The 18,303-nt window shown below is 52.9% G+C and overlaps 1 protein-coding gene across 7 annotated transcripts in view; it reads right to left on the bottom strand.

Moving 5' to 3' along the window:
- Positions 1-18,303, bottom strand: part of Rap1gap (RAP1 GTPase activating protein) — a 65,216-nt gene that overhangs the window by 23,630 nt on the left and 23,283 nt on the right. For all 7 annotated transcript variants that reach the window (XR_013049413.1, XM_076565468.1, XM_076565467.1 and 4 more), the window contains exon 2: positions 1,805-1,898. The gene's annotated coding sequence lies outside the window, so the exon portion shown is untranslated. The remainder of the gene's footprint in view (positions 1-1,804; positions 1,899-18,303) is intronic.

Genomic DNA, 18,303 nt, shown 5'->3' with positions numbered 1-18,303 from the left:
ATTCAAGTGTGGCTCACCAAAGAGAAGAGAATTCCCCTGCCCAGCCCTGAGAACGCAGGCAGACTGATTATTCCCAACACTTCACAGGCATCGCCCAGTGGCGAGCTGGCAAGGTTGATAGAGAAGACACTGTCCACTCTATGTTATAGGCGGAACTCGCCCTTATGCACAGGGAGGTCATGTGCCCCTCAGACTGGTTCCAGTATCGTGATAAATATGTACCGATAAAGGGTGCCGAGGAAAACTGGAGGGTATCGCAGGCCTGGTTCCAGGAGCCAGGAGCCTGCTGGAAACCCCAGAGGAGTCACTCAGTGTCTGGGAGTTGATGTCCAGCCCTGGAAAGGGACAACTGTTCACAGAATGGGTCCTAATTTGGAGGAGCAGTGGACTGTGGGAATGGAGTGGTCTGAAACTCACTGAGCTGTGTTAGCACAATTGGAAAGTGGTAGCCAGCTGGGTGGAGGCCAGGAGGCTGAAGGGGCATCCATGGAAATCAGAAGGACCCACCTTGGGCTGTCTGAGGTGCAAGGCTCCAAGGATGTGCTACACCCACCTTCCTCCCTAGACGAAAAGACCAAAGCCCAGAGAGGACAAGTAACAGTCCAGAGCCCGGGAAGACCTCACTCACAAACCCAGCTGCTTGAGCAAGTGGCTGCCATCAAGTCTCTGATTCCTGAGGACGCTTTTGGCCCTGCCTGGGGCTGCTGCCCACCAGGGAAGGCAGGAGAAGATCCCAGGAGGCCTGTATGTGACTTAAAGCACGCTGCTTGGGGTTTCCATGGAGATAGCAGTCCTACACACAGATAACACTCCTTGGTCCTTTGTCCTCTTGGCCTAGGAAAGGCGTCAATCCTTATTCTATGGAGGATGTTCCTCACAGAACCTTCCTGGCTCTGCAACCCTGGGGAAGATTACTTTACATCTCTGAGCATTTAGATCCCAGGTGAGAGCAGTTTCCCTGCCTGAGGTCGATGAAAAGGCCAAGGGCAAGGTGGCTGGAGGCAGGCTTTAGTCACTGCCGAACACCCTGCCTCAGTACCGGAGAGTCCATGAGCCCCATACCGGCCAAAAAGCATCAGCTGCTCCTGGCCCCACAGCATCCAGCCCGCAGCCCTTTGTGCGAATAACAGTATCACTGAGCTTGGATTTGGATGGCCGTGGCTACAGCAGAGTGGACAGAGCTGAGGGACAGAGCGACGCCATAGACAAGACACTAAGTACTATGTAGCACTGACCAAATCCCCCGAAACACCAGCGCCCCTGGCCCCTGACACGGTGCAGAAGCCATTCAGTCACTCATCTCCTAGCCAGGGCATGGCTTCTGGGGGTAGGGGCTGTGTCCTGGCCTGCCAGGAATCTTTAAGTTTGGTACTAAGCGGGTACCAGGCAAACCTTGGTTGTTGATGAGAGCAACAAAAGAGGCTTCACCACAGGGCTCGGAGCCAGAGACAGCCCAGGCTGTGGGAGAGATGCCTTTTATCCAGTCCTGATGCGTGTGGTCTGTGACTATTAGCACATCTGGCCTATAGTGGGGGCAGCTGTGGCCATGATGATAATGGAAAGAAGGCAAAGGAGCTGCTGCTTAATAGTTTATCCCTAAGTCCCACTGCTAACATTCTGTCGACACTGGTTCAGCCTCTGAGACCACACAAGCCACCCCACGGTCAGGAATGGTGTCCTTTTGGGGACTTAGCCCCAGTGGCATCGACCGAATATCTGACATCTTCCCAATAGCCATGTTTAGGCGTCTCCCAGCCCTGGCATGGCGGGGCACAGACCAGGGCCGTAGGTTGGGGTCACTTACCTTAGGATAAGGTGAGGCAGGATGGGAGGGAACTGAGTCCACTAGGAGCAGGTCTAGTGCCTGAGGGAAGCACTGCTTCTGTCCATCACTCTTCCTGGAAGAGAAAAAGGAGTCTGAGGTCAGAGAGAGCCTCAGGTTGGGAGACTCAGGACCTCCGGGAAGAAGAGTCCTCTGAGAACTGGGGGAGCGAGGCAGGGAGGGCTCTGCGCTCTCCAGGAGGAAGGGCAGGGGCAGCCCTCCCCCAGCAGGGCTGACAAGCGGGCTCCTCTTCCCAGAGGTCAGAGGAATGGACCCCCAAGTTCTCCGCCAGTTCTCCAGCCCATTCTGAAGATGGAAACTGAGTCAGCACAGCAAATGTTGCTGTAGAAGCAGGAGCTATTAGGTTCCCCAGCTCTCTGGGTCCCTCCCAGAGTCTTTAGTGGGCAGCAGCCTGTGGACTGTTATTACTAATGCCAGTAAGTGCCACACAGTGGGCCCACTGTGGCCAGACTTGTGTGAGCCACACCCTGGGCCTTAGAGACACAACTCCTCACTTCTGCTTTAGGACATGGACTACGATGTACACAGAGGTCACATAGTCAGCCCACAACAGGCCACCGTTTATGACCCACCTGACGCTAAGCCTAGATGAAGTTACACCCACAACCCTTGAAGGACAGGGGAGAGGTCTAAAGAGTGACGTCAGCGCCTGTCTCCCACACAATCCTGCCGAGTCCACCTCCCAGGTCAAGGGGAAGACGTGCCCAGTGGTTCCCGGATCCAGGGAACCTATGGCCTCGTGAAGCAGGCCTGGCTTCTATCGCTGCCCCAGGCCAGCCTGACATGGCTGCGCCCCAGCCCCAGTTCCACCAAGGCAGGCTAGTCCCAAGAGGGTGAGTCACCTTCCAGAGGAGCTTCAGTGGCCTGTGGCAGGCTTGAGTCAGGCACAGACAGGCAGACACACCCAGGAGAGGCAGGACCCGCAGGATCCTGGCCCAGAAGACGACCCTGGCAAGTTCTAAGCCTCTTTGCCTCTCCCTGGGTCAGAGGAACCAGCCTCAGCCCCGCTTAGCACAGGGACCCCCCTACCCCCGAGGGCTGTCAACTTCTTCCAAGGTCTGTGTCCCGGATTGCTTGACTCGAAGGACAGACCTGGTGGCCGAAGCCTTTTGAGGCCATAGCATCAGTGTGGGCAGGATGGCAGACAACTGGCTGGTGTGGCCTGAGTCCAGGACACAGCAGTCCCTCTGGACCCCTGTCTCCAAAACAGTTCAGCACCATGACTGGACAGTCACAGGTATTTCCACAGCGAACTCTCTCCCAAGGAGGGCCCCACTGAGTATTTGCTGACTGACTGACTGACTGACTGACTGACTGACTGAAGGCGGGCAGCAGGAAGGAGCCATGGAAGGTTGGTGAGTGAGGGAATGTGTCAACACAACTTCTGTTGTCATAGTGTGCGCTGACAGGGGAAGGGGGAGGGGGAGATGGGGTGGGAGATTAGACAGAGAGGTCCACACAGTGTTCAGGTAGATTCTGTGGAGACCCACTCTGCCCTTATTGTACTGGAGTTTGGGGTTACTTATTCTCTCCCTCTCTCCCTTTCTCTCCCCCCAGTGTGTGTGTGTGTGTGTGTGTGTGTGTGTGTGTGTGTGTGTGTGTGTGTGTGTGTGTGTTCATGTATCTGGAAGCTAGAGGTCAATGTCACGTGTCTTCCTCAATTGATCTCCATCTTGTTTTTTTTTGAGGCAAGGGCCCTCACTGAACCTGGAGCTCACTGATTGCCTAGTGAGCTAATGAGACCCAGGCATCCTCCTGTCTCTGTCTCCTCAGAGCTGGGGTTAAAAATGTGTGCCATTGTGCCAGCTTTCTACCTGGGTGCTGGGGATCTGAACTCGGGTCCTGATACTTGCAGTGTAAGCACTTTACCTTCGGAGCCAGCTCTCAGGCCCCCTGCTGACCCCCATATTTTACAGACAAAGGACAGCTGGACTTCAAAGCTCACAGCCTTGACCAAGCATGGCTGGTGCCCAGCAGGGCTGCGGAACAGTCTTTGTACACTCTAAGTATGTATTGCTCTCACTGTTAATAAAAAGCTGATTGGCTGATAGCTGGGCAGGATTTTCAGGGCAAAGAGAATGCTGGGAAGAAGGAGGGCAGAGTCAGAGGAGTCGCCAGCCAGATGCAAGAGAAGCAGATGAACATGCCATGCTGAAAGAAGGTACCACCACGTGGCAGAGGGTAGATAAGAAATATGGGTTAATTTAAGTTGTAAGAGCTAGTTAGTAACAAGCATAAGCTATTGGCAGAACATGTAATTAACATTAAGTCTCCCTGTTGTTTATTTGGGAGTTGGCTGGTGGTCCTGATGATAAACTGTACCCACACAGCAGTGTAAAGAAGATGTGGCCCACACCTTTAATTCTAGCACTCAGGAGGCAGAGGCAGATGGATCTCTGGGTTCCAGGCCAGCCTGGTCTACAGAGTGGGCTCCAAGACAGCCAAGGCTATCCAGTGAAACCCTGTCTTGAACCCCCTTCCCACCAAAAAAAAAGAAGAATATACTTAGTAGAAGTACTGTTGAGGCCGGACGGGTGCTCTTAGTGAGGACCACTGTCCTTGGACCCTCTGGCTACATGTGATGGTGATTTCCATAGCTAGGCTCAATAACTGGTACTTTCTATCCATTTCATGGCCCCAGAATCGGGCTTGGACAGCTGCTGGTCACCTTGGTGGCAAGTCCTAACAGCAACTTAGTCTGCTCCCCAGATCCCATGTCCATCTCTCTCAGAACTACTGAAGCCAGGACAGAACTAGGGGGTGTGTCTCACAGCTGTGGGGTGTGTAGGTGTGGGGGGATACTTCAGCTCCTTTATAGGACCCTCATCCTGTACGTAACCCCCACCTCCACCCCTCACCTCCCTGCTCTGGGCTCCCCCCTCTCTATTGACCACAGTCCTGGCCCTCCCCCAGCTAGGCAACTCCTCAGCTGGGTCCTAAAGGACTGGGCAAGGGCGGGGTGGGACTGGGGTCGAGGACATTCTGTCCTCAGTCCTGATGGGTGGAATGACAGTCATAACAAAAGCCTTCTAGCCTAACAAGGTAGTGCTTTCAAACTGCCTACTTCCTACACGAGGAAACAGGCTCAGAAAGGCGTGCAGAGCAGGCGTCTGCACCCTAGTTTGAGGCCCCCAAAGTCAAGATCTGAACTCCTTAACGTGTGGCCAACCCTGAGGGACCAATCCTCACAGAGCCTTCCCAGCCCCGGGGCTGAGCACTGCTAACCACACCGTGTTGACAGTTGAAGAGATGCCAGTACCCGCAGCCGGGTCGGCACATGGATGACGATAAGAAAGAGGACAACCCAGAGGAATTGGTTCTCTCCCTCCACCACGGTCCCAGGGATCGAACTCAGGTCCTCAGGCTTGGCGGCAAGCAACTTTACCTGCTGGGCCCTCTCACCAGCTGGGGCCCTTAAGTTTTGAGAGAAGAAACTAAAACCTTGCAAGATCGAGTGCTTGCCGAAGGTCACGTTCAGTGAGTCCAAGACCATAAAACTCCCGGGGATCTGGGTGAAGAAGTAATTATCCCTTTAACCCCACATGACAGAGCCTCTTAGCAAATAGCAGCTGTTCGTTTAACACTTCGAAGCAGCAGACTTAGCCTCCCTCCCCTCAACTCTGGCTTCTGCTCAGACATTCCTGCTCCTCTCCAGCCTCACTCCCTGCAGCCCCCGGCCTCCGCACATCTCCCACCACCTTCAGGAGCCTGGCCTTCTAGGTCCCTCCCGTCTCATCTATCCCATTCTCGTCTCTGTCATTCTGTTTACACGGGAGGAGGTCCCTTAAATCTTGTCCCCTTCCCACTTTTCCAAAACCCTTCCTGACCCTCAGGCCTAGCTCAGTTAAAAGAATCTCCCACTCTTCCTATTCCAGCAGCCAGGGTAAGGTGCCCACCCTGCCAGATGCCCTGTTCGGCTTCTACAGTTCACACAGAGAGAGTCTCCTTCCACCACTACAGGTGTTTAAAAAGAAAACGATGTGCATGTGTGCATGTACGTGTGTGTGTGTGTGTGTGTGTGTGTGTGTGTGCATGCGTGCATGGGTATGTGTGTGTGCGTGTATGCTAACAATGTGTGCAGAGGACAACTCACAGGCGTTGGTTCTCTCCTTCACCACGTGAGTTCCAGGAGTCAAACTTAGGTCCTCAGGCTTGGTGACAAGCGCCTTTTCCTGCTGATCCATCGTGATGCCCCCTGCCCCCCACCCCACAATGGCTTTTTGAGGTGTGACTTCATCACACTTCTGTCCAGGTGAAAACACAGAAGCACAGAGACTTTCTCTAAGCAGCCCAAGATCACACAGCAAGGAAAGGGCAAGGCTGGGGCCTGACTCCACTACGCATGTCCCAGCTGTCCATCACACAGGTCCCTCATCTTGTCAACTGGCCTGCCCACAGCAACTTTCCACCCCAGCCCTGGGCTTCTGCGGACATTGTCATGGCCTTCTTGGCTCCAAGCTTGCCCTGTCTGCACTGGGCACATCTTTGACATACGAACAGGTGGCAGCCACATAAGAGGTGACTTGCCCAAGGTCCCAGGGAGAGCCAACCTGGGAGCCCGGACCAGGCACACTTGAGAGTGACCTTCAGCTCCTGCAACTCCCTGGTCCCCAGCCGGTTGGCCCAGCTTCCTCACCTCTTGGTGGTGTCCATCTTTCCCTGAGAAAGAGTCAGGCAGGGGTCTAGGGTACAGGGCCCAGTTCCTGAGTGGGCCAGCTGGAAGCTGCCGCAGACAGCTCCTGGTTTCTTGGCAACTCTTCTGCATCGCACTTATCACTGAATCAAGGTAACAATAATAATCACACCTGGGGGGCGGGGTGCAGGCTCTGAGCTTTTCAAAGGCTTCTTTTCTTTATCCTTTGCTTTATCGGCTCTCCTGGGACTCTCACCGGAACCGAACAACTAAGCTGGCAGATAAGGCTCTGGCCCAGGCTCCTCATGCCCAGAAAGGCAAACTGAGGCTTGGGGAGGTCAAGGGGCCATGTGGAGGTGGCCCAGCATCCGACGGGCAGATCAGAGATGAAAATCTAAGCTCCCCCACAACACACCCTTCAGGGCTCTGATGCTTCACGAGGTCTTGCCCTGCAAACAGCAGGGTCCGAGCCAGGTTTGAACATGAGGGGTTTTGGACGTATTAGGGCAGGCTGAGGATAAGTGACGGCACACTTCCCCAGGGTACATTCCTTCCGTGACCCAACTGGAGAGCGGCCAGAGAGCCCCGTCTTTTCTTGAATCTACAGAGTGGGAGCTGAGGGGCTTTCTGTGAAGGACCGCCTAGAAGCCTGGAGGACGCCGATGCCAAGCACCAGAAGGGGAGTCAAGCCGACACAGGCGTTCCAAAAACATGGAGGCCCCAGTGCATCTGGCCCCTGCTGACTTTCCTTCCCAGCCTCCACCTCTCATGCTCCTCTGCCTGTCTGCCTGTCCTGAGGACACCCACCTGGCACACACATGAGCAACCAGATACAGTAGTCGGGAGAACCTGCCAGCTTATGAAGGCTTAGGCAGGCAGAGCTAGCCAGGGACAGAGGCCTAAGGGGTGCCTGCCAGCCTGTGCCTGCCAGCAGGGACTGGGGGCAGAGGTTGCCCGCCAAGTGCTTCTACCCACCTGGTGGGAAAAGGGCACAGATCTCCCAGTGAGAATGGGGTTTGAGGGGGGGGGCGTGCCCTCCAGAGCCCCAGTCTCCCGGCACAGGCCTGGGACTTTGAGTCTAAGAGGGCTCTATTATAGAATGGGAGCCAGGCGGCTGCCTCGGAGCTGCCCCCTCCCAGGGGGCACAGAGGCCCATTGTTTTCGAAGCTCAGCCATCTGGCACAGCCCTCCTCCATGCCCCATGCCCTGCCTGCCCATCCCTGCCTGTGCCCAGGTACCAGGAAATGTGGCTAGGCACAGCCAGGTGAACAGGTTTCAAAGCAAGGTGTGGGGAGTTGGGGGTGGGTGGGTAGGGGGCTTCTGTCGAGGTGGAGGCAGGAGTCTAGGCAGCCAGACATAGGCCTGAGCTATTAGGATCCTTAGGTCTTAGGTACCTCTGACCTCATAGCAACTGGAAGGGAGCGTGAGGCTGTGGAGAGGGGCCAAGAGCTGCTGTTGACAGTGATGTCATTTAGTCCTTAAAACAACATGCCCTAACGAGGTCACTGCTGCCACTACCCATTTTGGAGATGAGTCCAGGTCCCCCCAAAAAGTCTTAAGATGGGCTTGGGGCTACAGCTGCCAGGGCCCCCATGGAGCATGCAGATAAGAGGCCTTCTACTCCAGGCCGGGGTCACTAGTGGGCAGGAGGGTGGCACGTGGGGCCCTCACCATGTGCTGGCTGGGAGCCCAGATACCCGGATCCCGGAGCTGGGCCAGGCCGTGGCCTCCTGAGCAAACAGCAGGTTGGCAAGCCAGAGAGGAGGTCATGGGCTGGCCCCAACCTGGGGTGCTGGCCTGCGCAGCTCAGGTGGCCTGACTCTCCCAGCTCCCCTGGTCCTGAGGCAAGGACTCTGGCTCTCACAGTATAGGAGAAGGCCTGTGAGAAGACCCAGCTTGGGACTTTTCCTGCTGGGGACATCTGCTAATGCAGCCAGGCACCTTCCAATTAACACACCACCAGCCTTCCCCCAGGACCTCTGTACTAGCTACCCAGAAATCCACTGGCAGGTAACACAATCCATGCTGTACTTGGAAGAAAACCGCAGTCCCGGCAGGAAGACAGGGACTTGCCCATGGTGACACCCGAAGCTCACACTTTCTATTTCTAGTCTTTGCCTACACTGCCATGGGACAGAGCACCATGTGCCAGCTCTCTCAGATGGGCCTGCCACCCCCACCCTAGACACAGAGCAAGAGTGGCCAGAGTGCCCTTTCCAGCACCCACAGGCCACTGAGTTCCATAGCTGCCTACAGTCCCACCCCACCCTTGACCTATTGTCCTAATCAGCCTCTGCAGCCCAGGGGGTCCCCCTTCTCCAAGCTCCTAGCATTCCTGTGCTCACTCAGCCCATCAGTGCCCCACGCACCCCCACCCCGTCCCCATGCCCTTCATTCCTACGCTTGGTCATTTACCCAAAGCACATGGTTTGCCGCCTGCTCTGAGCCAGACAATGGTGCTGGGTGTTGGCAAAGGGTGAGGGTGGGTGACCCCCCCCAGTGGGTGACCCCCCCCCAGCAAATCCACACAGATACCCAGATTCTCTAGCTGTGCCCAGGACTCCTCTGATTTCACCAGCAAGATGCTCAAACCCCCAGGACTGAGGCCTTGTTAAACCCACCCCTCCCCCTCTGCACCAGGCCTACGAAAGATCAGGTTCACCACCTTGAGGGCTCCAAGCTGGGACAGAAACCTCAGGAGAAGGAGAAGGTCATCGTCTCCTGACCAAAGATGGCAAGGGCAAGCCCCAGTTCTGTCTCTGACTATCTGGGTACGTGGGTGTGTGACTGCCACCTCTCTCTGAGCATCGGCTTTGACATGGGACACTGGGTCTCAGGCTGGACACTCCTGAAGCACAGCTGGGAGACCCCACAGAAGGTGAATGGGAGGACAGGACCTAGGCCAAGGGCTGTTTAGAATCAAAACCCAGAAGGAAACCTTTCACTGAGAAGACCTTAAACCCCTCAGAGGCGCTTCTCTGATCCAGGCCTCAGTTTTTTATCTGCAAAATGGGATAATAAACACCTACCTGGCAGGGTTGTTATTTGTAATAAATTAGATGCCATATGTATATTCTGACTAGCCTAGAATTGAGTATACAGTAGGCATTTTATGATTTATGAACTTCTTTGCGCCTGCAGAGGCAGTCTAGGTCACAGAGAAGGCCCTAAGATAGAGCTACCCACATTTTAGTCCTAAGTCTGACGCTTAACAGCTTTGTAACCTTGGAAAAGTTACCCAACCTCCCAGAGCCTATGTTTCCTCATCTATAAAATCAGAATGAAGAGGGGCTGGAGAGATGGCTCAGTGGTTAGAGCACTGGCTGCTCTTGCAGAGGACCCGGGCTCAACTCCCAGCACCCACATGTTGGCTCACAAATGTCTGTGACTCCAGTTTCAGGGGATCTGACACCCTCTTTCAGCCTCTGGAGGCACTGCACATACATGGCACAAATACAGACAGACAGACAAGCACTCATTCACATAAAATAGAAATAAAGTTTTTTTTTGTTTTTGTTTTTGTTTTTTGAGACAGAATCTCTTTGTGTATTCCTGGCTATCCTGGAATTCACTCTGTAGCCCAGGCTGGCCTGGAACTCACAGAGATCTGCCTGCCTCTGCCTCCTGAGGGCTGGGATTAAAGGTATGCACCACCACCAAGCATAAAGTAAATAAATCTTAAAAAAACAAAACAAACAAACAAATCAGGAAAAAGAGCTGGGGAATTAGCTTAGTGGCACAGTGCTTGCCCATTGTGTACATAGCCCTGGGTTCCATCTCCACTGTATGAGTACACACACACACACACACACACACACACACACACACACATACACATATACACACACATACACACACACACATACATACACACACACATACATACACACATACACATATACACACACATACATACACATATACACACACATACACACACACACACACACACACACACACACACACACACACACACACACACAGAGATTTAAAAGGAAGGATAATGACAATGTTAGCCTGTGAGGACTCCTAAGTTTATACACAGAACATTCGTGGTAAATGCTAATCTCGAACCTTCCCCTTCTCTGTCTTTCTTTTTTTCTGTGCTGACAACAGACCAGTCTCTGTTCCAGAAGGTAAATACGAACAGTGAGACAGCCAGCTGTGTGGGGGATTGGTCCCCCAGAAGCCAAGGCGGGCCAGCACTGGATTGCAGCTGAAGGAGCAGAGAGAAGCCTGGGTCAGGCTTCCGAGGTGCCCCCGCTAGCTGCTTAGGATCCCAAGGATGAGGCAGTGGATAAATCCCCATAACTTCCAGGAGTTCCCTAGATGCACCAGGGCAAAAAGGATACAACCACAGTATTTCAGGCAATGTTATCCATCTCCTAGTTGAGAGCAAAAGATACACGCTTTGGCCTGGAGACTCAGTTTCTCCTTTCTCCCCTATAAACACACGCAAGGATGCACAGGGGTCCGGCAACTCAATGCCAGTGGGGTTTGCAAGAGCTAAAGTCTGCAAGGTTCCTCAACACCCATTAAAGGAAGCTGGTGCTCTGAGGACAAATCCAACAGCAGAACAGTCACATGGCTCTGAGTTCATCCAAAGTATCGCAAAAACTAAAACATTGCCAGGTGTGATGGTCAAAGCCTATACCCACCATTCTAAAGGCTGAGACAGGATGGAAAGTTCCAGGCTAGCCTGGGCAACTTAGTGAGACAATGACCCCAAATAAATGTGCAAAGGCTGGGCATGTAGCTCAGGGATAAAGTATTTGTCTAGCATGTGTGCAGCCCTGGGCTTGGTCCTCACCACCATAATAAAATGATACTGGTGAACTACCAGGCGGCAGGGATAATGGAGGTCTCTGGTCCCAATGGTTTGGGGCACACTAAGTAAATAAAGCAAACTAGGTCTGGTGTGGTGGTGCATACCTTCAAATTCCAGCACTTGGGAAGCCAAGGCAGATAGATCTTTGGGAGTTTAAGGTCAGGTTTACATAATGAGCTCCAAGACTACAAAAACTCTGTCTCAAAGCAAGCAAGCAAGTAAGCAAGATGGGAGGGAGGGAGGGAGGAAGGGAGGGAGGGAGGGAGGGAGAGAGAGGGGGAGGGGGAGGGAGAGGGGGAGGGGGAGGGGGAGGGGGAGGGAGGGAATTAGAAATGTAAGCTGCAACAAAAATATGCCATCTTTCATAAAAAATCAAAACTACAGTGAACATCTCCACAGCTTGTGTCTAAGAAGTAGGACAGTGGCAGCTTCTGCCTTTTTCTGTGACACACTTTTCTACTTTCAATTTTTTTTGGAGGGGTGGGGTTGTCAAGACAGGCTTCTTCTGTGTAGCCTTGGCTATCCTGGAACTCACTCTGTAGACCAAGCTGTCTTGGAACTCACACAGATCCGCCTGGCTCTGACTCCCAGGTGCTGGGATTAAAGGCGTGCGACACCACCGCCCGGCTTCTACTTTCAATTTTAATGAGAGCCAAGTGTGCCGTGCCAGAGGATCCCTCCTCCAGCTCCGCTCATGCTGGACAACTGCTCTACCACCGAGAGCTAGCCTCAGCCCTTCCGGGGGTCTTAGTTTTGTAATTAAAACAGGAGAAAAGTCAAGTGTGGGGCACACATGCCCATAATCCCAGCATTTGGGAGGTGGAGGCAGGAGAATTAAAAATTCAAGGTCATTGCTGGCTATATAGCAAATTCAAGACCAACCTAGGCTGTGAGACTGTCTCAATTTTCTTTTTTCTTTCTTTCTTTTTTTTTTTAAGACAGGATTTCTCTGTGTAGCTTTAGAGCCTGTCCTGGGACTCACTCTGCAGACCAGGCTGGCCTCGAACTCACAGAGATCCACCTACCTCTGCCTTCCAAGTGCTGGGATTAAAGGCATTCGCCACCACCACCTGGCTAAAAAAAATTTTTTTTAATGAAAAACCCTGACAGGCCATATGTAGGCCCAGGTCCTTGGGAGTCTGAGGAAGAGGCTCACAGGCTGGGTGGCAATTAGACTCTGCCTTTAAAAAAAAAATTTATTTATTTATTATTATGCATACAACATTCTGTCTGCATGTATGCCTGCACACCAAAAGAAGGCACCAGATCTCATTATAGATGGCTGTGAGCCATGATGGTGTTGCTGAGAATTGAACTCTGGATCTCTGGAAGAGCAGCCAGTGCTCTTAACCTCTGAGCCATTTCTCCAGCCCTAGACCCCGCCTTTTTATACGGATTGACTGATTGTGATTGATTAACACAGTGTCTCACACTGTAACCTAGCTAGCCTGAAACTCACTATGTAAACCAGGCTGGCCTTAAACTCACAGGGATTTGCCTGCTGGCATTAAAGATGCACGCCACCTCACCAAGCACCCTTCCTTTCTAAAAACAAAACACAAAACATTTGTTTACTTGGGGGAGCACATGCCATCGTGCACATGGAGAGGTCAGAGGACAACTGGGGGAGTTGGTTCTTGTCTTCCACCACGTGGATTCTAGGGATCGACCTTAGGTTGTCAGGCTTGGAGGCAGGGCCCCTTCACCAGCTAAGCCATCTCCCTGGTCCCAACGCTGTCTTTTAAGAAAACAGAGGAGTGAGGCCTGGAGAGATGGCTCAGAGGTTAAGAGCACCAACTGTTCTTCCAGAGGCCCTGAGTTCAATTCTCAGCACCCACATGGTGGCTCACAACCATTTGTAATAAGATCTGGCGCCCACTTCTGCGTACATAATAAATAAATAAATCTTGAAAAAGAAAGAAAGAAAACAGGGGAGCCATGGTGACTCCAGTCCTTTGTGTCCACCCCTTGCTTGCTTACGGTCTTCAAGCTAGTGCCTGGGGTTTCCATACTGGCTGGCCCAGGCACTCAGCACCACTTTGAGCCTCTAGGAATGGATGGGGTCCAAGGCTATGCGGTGAGGTTGGTCCTCAGGCAGGTATACAGAAGGTTCCCCGTGTGTACTGACAGAGTAATGACACTCCAGCTTTGACATTAGACAGAATTGAGGATCAGCCTCTGTACATCTTGAAACTCTGAGACAAGACTGACCCAGGAAAAGGCTCTGTAGATTGGTAATACCTGGGCTTAGACCGTTTGGACCAAGCAGAGGTCATCACAGCCACAGAAGACAAATATGGGTTTGGAACTGTAGGTATGGATGCAGAAAAGTTAATGGATCCACAAGAAATTGCAGATTTTTTTTTTTTTTGTATTTTTGAGACAGAGTTTCTCTGTGTAGCCCTTGATGTCCTGGAATTCACTCTGTAGACCAGGCTGGCCTCAAACTCAGAGATTCTCCTGCCTCTGCCTCCTGAGTACTGGGACCAAAGCCGCCGCCGCCGCCGCCGCCGCCGCCGCCACCCCCCACCCCCAGCAAAATTACAGATTATTACACTGAAGATAAAAAAGATGTGAAGGAAGTGTTTGGCAAATAATCGATAAAAGAAAAAAAAGTAAAGACAGAGAAACTGAGCATTTATTCAGACTGCTAGAACCTAGCTCCTTTGCCTTCTCTAGTCACCAGGAGAGGGAGAAGCTGACCTAGGAAGATCGGAGCCCAGAGCCAGGAGAGAAGAGCCGGAAACTCACCTCCCTGGCATGCCACACTCTTTTCCCTGAGGGTTGAGGAAGGACACTGGTGTGACACCAGTGTTCAGGAAGCCAACACTGTCTATCTCATTTGTAAATGCAAACCCAGGCTCTGTGCCCAGCTGGCCACCAGCTGCACGTTTGCCCCACTGCACCCCAGTCCCACCTCAGAAACCTCCTGGTCGCCTGGCAGGTGGGTACAGGCTGGCCCAGTCCCCTCCCTGAGCTCTGAATAACTTTGTGTCGATCAGCTTGTTTGTGGAAGACTTTGGCCTTGAAAGTCACCTGTGCCTGTCTCAGGGAGAAACGGCAGAGCAACTCCACCTGCAGGTGCCAGAGTCAGAGGGTAGGGGGGCTGAGAAAAGAACTGGAGATCTCAGGGCCCCAAGTTCAGCTCCTGGCTGTGTCAAGATCTGTGAGTGTGGCCCGTGTGTGGAGGAGCCTCAGTTTCCTCCACTGTGCAGGGGTGGCGGCAGCTCTACCCTGCAGGCTCATGGGAAAGTTCTCTGGTAGTCAGCCACCTCACGCACAGGGGCGGGGCCCCGGGACCCAGGCTGGTTGCTGTGGGTGTGTCTGTCCCTTCTGAGTACCGGGTTCCCTGCAGCGAGGGGGGGGCGCATCATAGGTGGGAGGTGTCTGGGTGTGCACGACAGGATGTAGAGGTGGCAGAGAACGCTCTTGTGTCTGGGGTGTGCGTGGGCTTGCGTGCCAGTGTACTTGGATGGGATTGTGCCACCCACCTGCCTAATGGCTTCACTCTGCGTGAGAAAGAAGATGTGCTGTCTCACGTGGCCCCCCTCTCTCCCCTTCAGTCTGGGCCTCCCTCCCCAGCCCCTGGGACACTTTACAATGCCAGGCCTTCACACACAGCCTGTGCCCGCTTGCAGTAGAATCTCGTGTGCTCTACCCTTCTCCAGCCTCCCCTGAAGTCCCTACCAAACCAGGAGAGGTGCCCCACAAACCAGCGTGCCTCAAAAGCTTGGACCAAGCCCACAGAACCTTGTTACGGGAGTTCACTCAGCGCACAGTGTGACCCACTGGACACCCGGCTTGTTAGGTGTATTCATGTGATCCTGTGTTCACCACGCAGCTGTCTACTAGACCAGCCTGTGAGGGTGAACTTGGAGGTGCCTGGGCACGTGGGCACCTATGTAAGAGGCCTCAAGGAACCTCTGGCCTCATGGGCAGCTGGTGGAGGAAGGCAGAGGACTGACACCAGGCTGGCTGAGGTAAGAACATCAACTCTCTTGTTTCTCTATCCTAAATCCTCTGCTGCCTGGACCACTCTTCTCACAACAGATTTTCCCATCAGTCCGTGGGGCCACCCCAGCATCCTTCCAAAGCAGACTCCTTTCATAGGCCACATTACCCATTGGAAATCACCTCACTGGTCCCTTAGCTCATCTTATGCCTGTCCCCACCTCAGCTGGAAGGAAGCTGTGGGAGGCCAGGGACCTCATTCATCTGGCCTCCCTGCAAACTGCAGCTCAGATAACAACTGGCCCAGGACATGAGCCCGGAAGTATTTGCTAAATGAACAAATAGCTAATAAAAAGCCTTACAGGGCCTGGCGTGGTAGCGCACGCCTTTAATCACACTTGGGAGACAGAGGCAGGAGGATCTCTGTGAGTTTGAAGCCAGCCTGGTCTACGTAGAGTCCCAAGACAACCAGGATTAAACTGAGAGACCCTGTCTCAAGACAACAAGAAGGGATGAAAGAAAAGAATAAAGCCTTGAAGGCCACCTCCGTGATGACTAGATCCCCATTTATGTATTTATTATGAGCATAAACAGATTCAGACAAAGGCAAGCCTCTAACCCAAACCCACACAGCAAGTAGCCAGAGCAGGACAAATAACCTAGCCCTGCTGTGGCCTCGCCAGCAGAGACTGTTATCGGGGACGACCTTTGTTTTATGGAGAATTAAAAAAAAAAAAAAAAGCCTCTGAGAAGGGATACATCCACATGTCACCAGGGCCACCAGGGTCACCAGGGTTACCAGGGAGGCTTCCCTCCAGCATGTCCTCCCACCTCACTGGCCTTGAAGAGGGAATCCCATACATCCACAGCACAGAGGAAGAAAGCAGAACTCAGGTGAGGGACTCCGCAGAGTCGTCAGCTGAGGGGGCCAGTCTGTGTGGGCCAGTGCCAGGGCACCAGTAGGTAGCGTGTTCATTCACATGGGGAACTGGGGACAGTCTCCTCATCTACAGGCAGAGGCCTCCATGGCACCAAGCAGACTGACCTGCTATGCACTCAATGACAGTGGAGTAACTGTAGTAGCTGCCGTGGTCAGGGTCAGCCCTGTGCCAGTCCCTGAGCTGGCCCTTGGTGCATACCGCCTTGTGGGACTCTTTCTAGCCAACTCTTGCCAGGGTCCCAAACAACTTACCCATTCTCTAGTTCTTCTCATTCAGGATCTGCCTGGGGTCTGGGCAAGAGACACAGCAAGCCTGGACTTGTGTGTGGTGGCTTGATGCGACCTTGCTTCTTCCCTGGGTCTTGGTTTGTTCCATTGTTAATCTCTCTCTCTCTCTCTCTCTCTCTCTCTCTCTCTCTCTCTCTCTCTCTCTCTCTCTCCTCTCTCCCCCTCTCTCTCGTGGTGATATATTGTGTATCAAATAAAGCTTGCCTGATGATCAGAGGACAGAGTCAGTCACTAGATTAAACACAGAAGCCAGGCAGTGGTGGCACACACACCTTTAATCCTAGCACTTGGGAGGCAGAGATCCATCTGGATCTCTGTAAGTTCAAAGTCACCCTGGACTACATGAGATTGATTCAGTTTAGGAGAGAAACAGAGCCAGGCAGTGGTGGCACACACCTTTAATCCCAGTACTTGGGAGTCACAAGCCTTTAATCCCAGCACTTGAGATCTCATGCCTTTGCTACCAGTATTTGGGAAGTACACACGCCATTAATCCCAGCACTAGAAAGTGAAATGGCTGGGCAGAGAAAGGCATGTAAGTCATGAGGAGACAGGAACTCAAGAGTTTTTGGCTGAGGACTCAGAAGCTTTCAGTCAGAGGATTCATGGAGACAGGATCTTGCCTTCCGTTTGGCCTGAGGATTCAATAGTAGTGAGAAGTTTCTCTAGTGGCTTGTTCCTTTGTCTCTCTGATCTTTCAGCATTTACCCCAATATCTGGCTCCAGGTTTTTATTATAAGACCATTTAGGATTTCTCTCTCTCTCTCTCTCTCTCTCTCTCTCTCTCTCTCTCTCTCTCTCTCTCCATCTCTGCAGGTTAAAGACCTAACAAGGAGGGAAACTGCAGTCCAGAGAAGCTCCCTAGCTTACTAAATCCAGACAGCCACAATCCAGGCCCAGAATCCGGGTGTGGGGCTCAGCCCGCCCTGAGCACCATCAGGGTGCTGGGCTCCAAAGCCCCAAGCAACAATGCAGCTTCAAAGAGGAGTTCAGGAAAAGTCCTAGTTTGAGGGTTCGGAGATTCCAGAGTCCCCTAAAGGAGGTCAGACACATGGCCTGGTGAGTAACTCTGCTGCCCTCAGTGGCCGGGCATAGCCCAGGCTTTGTGGCCGACACATGCCATCTGCTCTTCCCCACCATGATCTGCTAGAACATTCTCTTGCATGGAGCTCTCTCCCCACCAGACACAATCTCTGTCTCCCCACCCCTCCGTCTCACACATGCACAATGCCATGCAGCCCACTTCTATGTTGGGTCACTGTAGTGAGATGGTTAGTGTTCACAGTCAACTTGATAGAATCCAGCATCACTGCGCATGCCTGTGGGGATTGTTTTGATTGGATGGGAAGAGCGCTTACTGTGGGTGGCAATTCCCTGGCTGGTATCCTGCACTGTCTGAGTAGAGAAAGCAAGCTGACAGCAGGCATTCACGGCTCTGTTTCCTGATTGTGGGTGGGATGTGAACATCCGCTTCAAGTTCCTGCCGCCTTGATGTCTCTGCCATGATGGTCTGTACTTTTAGTATGGCCTCATCCTTTTCCTCTCTGGGCTGAGAAACTCCAAGAGGCATGGCCTCTTTGCGGTCTCCACTGCACACCACCCTGCCCCCTGCTTTGCACAAGCTTTGGCACTCGGTGGGTTCCCCACCTTAGTATATGAACTGGACTACTTGGGCAATGATCTTTCATAAAACCCTGGGCCCTAAGATACCAAGAGGGCACCCTCCTCAATCATCCACTCGCCCCAGCTGCTCAGGCACATGACACTTAGTCTCTGTGGATTAATGAGTCTTTTTTTTTTTCTTTTTCTTTTTCAGTGCA

Source organism: Peromyscus maniculatus, chromosome 2 (assembly GCF_049852395.1).
Source record: "Peromyscus maniculatus bairdii isolate BWxNUB_F1_BW_parent chromosome 2, HU_Pman_BW_mat_3.1, whole genome shotgun sequence".
Taxonomy (NCBI): domain Eukaryota; kingdom Metazoa; phylum Chordata; class Mammalia; order Rodentia; family Cricetidae; genus Peromyscus; species Peromyscus maniculatus.
Note: the sequence above shows the minus strand (reverse complement) of the source record. Positions and strands in the feature narration are given on the sequence as shown.